Here is a 6,877-nt window from a genome sequence, read left to right on the forward strand (position 1 = left end):
GTAACGAACCATCTCTTTTTTTCTATGCGTGCTCCAAGTTTTGGTAAGCGTGATGTTGTGCTGTTTTTATATTGCTTAGATTTCATTGGTCTCCTGTCTGCAAAGAGTGATTTGATATCCTTTGAAAAAAAAGCAAAGAAATTGCACTATATGAAAATTGAGCTCGACGATCTCAGGTAAGCTTTATCTCATTGTCTTACGAACAACAGTTTGTAATTCATGTGGATAGCGTAATTCATGGTTACCACTGATCTTGCACATATTGATTTTTCTGTTTTATGTAAATCCTAATCAAAATGCTTCTGGATCAAAAGTGGGAGCGAGAAGTTATCATGCAAATTGTGGGAGAATTATGCATCTGACTTTGTGACCCTTCTTGAGGCTAACAAGGCTACTAAATATATAACCGTGCTTCAATTTGCAAAGATGAAGTTCTACAATGGTATCCTGACTTGTAGCAGCAATGCATTTCTTTACCCGACGCCATGTGTCAAAGCATATTTTTTATTGTGTCAAATTTTACTCACATACTCATGCTTCTTAATATTTCCTGAAAAAGGTATTATTATCTCTGCAAATTATGGGTGGTGTCCTATCATGCGGCTTAATTTCAATTCTTCCATCTAACCAACTACTTATCCAATTAGCCAAATTTTTTTAGGTGTGATGACTATCACCAACACAAATTCCACAACAAAGATCATGGTGAATGCCGAGCTTGAAGTGGTAAAGAAGTTCCGTCAAAGGTGTGCCTCCTTAACAAGGCATTACGTTTTGTTCAGTTGCGTTTAAAAACCAATTCAACCAAGTTACACTTAATTGTCATCTAATTTTGTTAACATGATTTGTCCGGGTTGTTATAGGCCGGGTTGTTAGGCATTCTCCATCGGAAGATTTTCTTAGCCTTACCCCATATGCATCAATTTCTCAGATAAAGGAGACCATCGAGGTGTGTTCATTTGGTGGTGTCTATCTCGAAACAAAAACTGTGTACCTTGTCTTATATGTCATTGGTGGACCTCTTTGTGCAACACTTTACTATATAGGTTGCTTCTTTACATGGGATACAACCATATTTCAAGTCATTTCCACCAGATTCTATTAACTCCACTTTTCATTTTTTTCATCCCCGTTTTAAACTGTAGAAATCAACCTATGTCACCTGTGGGAATGTTATCAACGTTGATAAGAATCATGCATGGTGGTATAAGGCTTGGAAACGATGCACCCAGGGTCTTGAGCCACTTACCGACCAGTTTTACTGTGCCAAGTGTGATGTTTACAGTTCTACTTTTATTACAAAGTCCGTCATCAAACTTACTCTTAAAATGTTTGTCTGTGTTTTGCACCTTCAAGAAACAGTTGCCGCCATTTTTTTAATATTTAGTTCTCTAAAACGAAGGTCCCTATTTAGCATGATATGCATTTCAAATTGGGTGTGCTGAGTGAACGTACTCATGACAACTGTATTGTCAAACTTACTGTTTCCTTGTGGCTGCTGTGTGCTTGAAGGTTTTTCATTTAGGGTCGCATTGTCGATGAATCTGATACAGCATCTTTTGTGCTTTTTGAGAATGTTGCTTCTAAGTTCTTAGGTGTCTCTGCTGCTGATCTTCTGTGTGCTGCAGTCGCTAAGGTGCATCATTTGAATAATTTTTTTCAATTACCTTATTAAGTTAACTGTCAAAGAATGAACTTTTCTTTTTTTTGCAAGCAAAGGGTTATGGAAGAGATGATTTCCCTCAGGAGCTCAATGCACTCATTAGAAAGACTCTTCTATTTAAGCTAACTGCGAGGCTAGACAGCCTAAATAAATTTAAATCGTGCGTGATCATGGTTTCCAGGATATGTTCTGATGATCTGATCCTAACATTATAACCGATATTGCTTCTCAAAATCACCTTAATTTGGTAAGTTTCTTGGATTTATTTAGTTTTTCGTTCTTGATTGCCTTTGTCAATCAATCGTTGCACACTTTTTCGTGTGTGTAAGTGGTTTCCATTCTGACACTCTGTTCCTCACAGCCTGGTCTGCAGAACTTGGCAATTAGTCCAGGTGATTGCGTGCACGTTTCAGATGGTTCTGGCGAAGTCAGCAGGGTTTTAGCCTCGACCACACCTCCATACTCAAAGGATGCTACTGTCTGCACCGTTGAGGGTGAACCCATGGTCACCCACACTCCCATGAAACGGATCTGTCTCAAAACTGATAATGGCGGCTCTTCTCATGTTCCATCGACTGCATCTAGGAATCTACTTCCCGCATTTGAGAAGTATATGACAAAGGATAACAACGACTCAAGAGGCACGGACATCTGAGTTCGTGTCATTCTGATTAAGAGAAAGCTCTAATTAAATAAAGCCAGTCATATTTCTCGTCTTTGAATAAAGAGCTTTCCCTCTTTTTTTTATCTTTTGAAAATGATATCAACATTATGCTTTAAAGATTCGTCTCTGTTGCTGTGTGTTGTGTTTAGATAACTAATTTATTGTGATGCTTCCAGGTTTTGCATGACTTTTTGCAACCATTCAATGCAAACCTAAATCACATTGACTAAGAGTTGCTCTTTGTTTAACGTGATCCTTATGTAAAACCATATTGGTCTATAATGTTAGCAGTTTACTTGAATTTATTTATTATACATGAATGAATATTTTATCGCTCATGCCATTTCAGAAGTTATGTATCTTTCTGATAAAAACCTAATTTACTGCATCATGATATTAACTTTGCTGTCGACTGAATATTAGCCTCTCCTGTTTCTATAGCGGTTGGGTTTTCGAAACCATTGCAAACAATGTGCGTGATAAGTGATAACCGAGTGAGTACTGTTGTGTGCACGTGTCTATCCAATTCGTTTTTTACATCAGTTTTGCGTTGCGTGCTTCATACCAACCTTGCTTGCATACGGCCACAATCTATTGACATTACAATAAAGGTTTCCATCGATTGTTATCACAGCCTTGCCAATCTCGATTTGTTATTATGGGTAGCACACTGCATGAGTTGCCTGGCTGGCGCATACAATATGTCTACAAAAAAATGAAACCTAAACGTCGGTATCGTGATGGGATCGACGGTCCAGATTGCTCCATCGCTTGGACTTTCGTTTTTGCATGCTTTCTAGCTGGGCATTTTTTTCTCGGACTTTCCGACCTAGCATTAATGTTAGGGCAGGTTTCAATTAAAGTTGTACCTGGATTGGATCGAGTTCCATGCGTGCCCTCCTCAGATGGTTTCGGTTCCGGTCTAATCGCCCCAATTCCCCAAAAAAAAACCAAGTGGGAGATTAAAGGTGTTTTAAATTTAAAAATCAAGGTATCAAGGTATGTCATTAAAAATGAAGTATTGGTGTACGGTGATCCTAAAATGTTTTGATGTTACTCCTTTTGTAAATACAATTTGCTAGAATAAGATAAAATGATGATTTTTTATTTCAACCTTTTATATGACTTGGTCAACTATTTCTTAGCTTCATTTTACTTAAACTTGCTTCCAGGTAACAAAATGAAAAATTTTTGCATACCCTTTGTAAAGTAGTATCTATTACTTTAAATTATGCACTCTTTGTTTGAATGGGGTTTTTTTTTTCTCAAACAGGTCTATGGTTATTTCGCTCGCTTATTGTGTAATTTGTTACTTTAGGATCTCAATTCTGTTTTGTGGTCGACGTTAGCTGTTTAAATTTTTCTCTTAGCCATACTCAAAACGAAATATAAGAATGAAGCTCATTCATGCATATAGAAAACAAATTCTACTTAATCATTAAAATACTTATTAACATAACACCGTATACCATAAGCTTGCCCGTTAAAAAATTATGATTCAATCTAAGAAATTTGGTTTCCCCCATAATTATGCATGTTTAATGGGCATTCGATCATGCTGAAAATCTACTAGGAGTAATCTTCTTTTACCTTACAGAGAGAAAAAAACCATGACCAGTGACAGAGTCATACATAACGGCTACAGCTGACGAGCGGTTGGTTTAATTTAACTAGATTTGACCCTTCTTGTGAGCCAACGATTTCATTCGCTCTCACCTCATGCTTTTTTTTGCTGACTTTTGCCTCCGCGCGTTGTCGTTGTGGACCTGCCAGACATATTTGACTTGTCGCAACCTCTAACCCAATTGGCTGGTTCATTTCAAAATATTTTTACCCTGCTTAACGCGCTTGGTAAGGTTGTTTTTTTCCTTTCGTTGGTTTGTGTACATGGACAACCATGCTAAGCTCGTGAGGCAACGCCAGAAGACTTTCCTGAGCAATCAAAGGTGACAAATGCAACTGTTGCTACGTGCAGACTATTCTGAGAATGGTTCATTCTCAACTTCGCTCGATTTTTTCTCTCCCAATATGCCCTTCTTTGTTTCTTCGTATACATGATCATCTTTTTTGGCCGGAGCAGACCAGTTATTTTAGTTTGGTATATCTGGGTTAATCTGATATAGTTACTATTCATACCCTGGGTTGAGCTATCCGACCTGGGATGATTGGAGACAAAGCGACCGACCTCTTCAGGTCAGACTATCCGACCTCTTTAAAAAAGAGGTCGGCCAAATCAACAGGAAGGCCCAAGAAGGCCCAAACAAAGGAACACAGCCCAATCCAAAGGCAGCTCAAGCCTACAGAGAGAAGGGTGGTTCCATTGAAGATAAGCTGACCTCACCCAAAGATAAGATAAGATAGGATAAGATAACTAACTTATCTTATCTAGAAAGGTCACTCTACAAACATTATAAATACACTGGAGCACCCAGGTATAACTCATACTCTGATTCTACAATAAACCTGCTTAATACCCGTGCTAACTTAAGCATCGGAATCTCTTGTAGGTACCCCCTACCCTCCGGCGACCAAGGATTAGAAGTGAAGCCAGTCCAACAAGTCGGACACAACAGCTCCGGCCGCCACCAGCCAGCCGGACACGTCATCTCCGACCAGTACAGAAGATCTCGACCGAGATCGATCTACAGTTTCAGGTAACCCTCGGAACATTGGCGCCGTTGCCGGGGAACCTGGAAGTCATCCCATCACCATGGCGGACGACCATGACAACGACCACAACTCAGATCTAGAGGACAGAATACCGCACAAAAATACGGATGCCACACCAAAGGATACTCCAGAATCTAACGGAGACAAAAACTCATCACATCCGGGAGTAATAGAAGCACTTCAAGATCGCCTAAAGCAACTCGAAAAAGAAAGCCAGTACCAGCAAGAAGTTGGCAAGGATCTACAAAGAGAGGTAAGGTGACGTCGAGAATTGGAAGATAAACTCCTACAACTTGAAGCCGATCTCAAAGCAAAGGCTACCCGGACCACCCCTGAGGACAACTCTCGCAAGGATCAAGATCCATTCACTAGGGAAATCATGAAGACTAAAATCCCTAAAGACTTCAAACTTCCGGATATGACTTTGTATGATGGCACCACAGATCCCAACCATCATCTCAGTAACTTCAGAAGCAGAATGTACCTCACCGACACTTCAGATGCCGTTCGCTGCAAAGCTTTTCCAATGACTCTCACAAAGACAACAATTAGATGGTTCGACAACCTACCTCCGAAGTCCGTCTCAAACCTCGACGACCTGGCCAAAAATTTCCTGGCCAGATTCTCCATCTAAAAAGACAAGGCTAAGCACGCTCCCAGTCTACTGGGTATCAAGCAAGGAGATCGGGAAAGTCTTCGCAACTACATGGAAAGATTCAACAAAATATACCTAGACATACAAAGCTTGCCAACAGAGGCTGCCGTCATGGGCCTCATCAACGGCCTACGAGAGGGACCCTTCAGCCAATCTATATCAAAGAAATACCCCACATCTCTAGACGAGGTGCAAGAGCGGGCAGAGAAATACATCAACATGGAAGAAAATTCCCGACTTGGAGAAGCCTCGAAATCCGGTTTCACCTACTGAGATAAAGAATCTAAGAAGAAGGAAGATCGAATGGGCGAAAAAATCAAAAAGTATCATAATTACACCCCTCTTCGGGTGTCCCTTGTGGATATTTACAAAGAAGTCTGTAACACAGAAAAGATACCCCCAGCTCGACCACTTAAAGGCAAAAGAGGAGGAGGAAATCGGAACGAATACTGTGAATATCATCGGGTCCGAGGGCATTCCACCAACGAATGCTTCGACTTAAAAAACATCATAGAAAAATTAGTAAGAGAAGGAAAACTAAATCGGTATCTGGCCACCCGAGATGATGAGCAAAGAAAAAGACAAAGAGATGAAGATGTCGGACGAGCTGAGCGATCATCTCGTACGCCAGAAAGACATGTCCATATGATACATGGAGGATTCGCAGGAGGTGGAATCTCCAAATCATCCCGCAAAAGATACCTCAAAGAAGTATATCATGTCGAAGGAAAGGAGGAAGCACCCGACATCCCTGCGATCACGTTCACCAAAGAAGACGTATCCGGTATCATCTCAGGACACGACGATCCCATGGTCATCACCATCATACCAGCAAACGCCAATCTCCACCGCACATTAATAGACCAAGGAAGTTCTGCCGACATCTTATTCAAAACAACCTTCGACAAACTCGGCTTAGAAGAAAAGGAGTTTAGAGCATACCCGAACAGCCTGTTCGGACTGGGAGATACCCCAGTACAACCACTGGGATACGTGTCACTACATACAACCTTTGGAAAAGGGAACCAATCCAGAACACTCAAGATAGACTACATTGTGGTCGACGTGAGTTCAGCCTATAATGCCCTAATAGGTCAGACAACACTAAATCAACTCGGCGCAATAGTCTCAACTCCACATCTATGCATGAAATTCCCAACTACAGAGGGGATAGCCACAATAAAAGCAGATCAAAAGATGGCACGCCGCTGTTATAACGAAAGTC

Source organism: Arachis hypogaea, chromosome 19, assembly GCF_003086295.3.
Source record: "Arachis hypogaea cultivar Tifrunner chromosome 19, arahy.Tifrunner.gnm2.J5K5, whole genome shotgun sequence".
Lineage (NCBI taxonomy): Eukaryota > Viridiplantae > Streptophyta > Magnoliopsida > Fabales > Fabaceae > Arachis > Arachis hypogaea.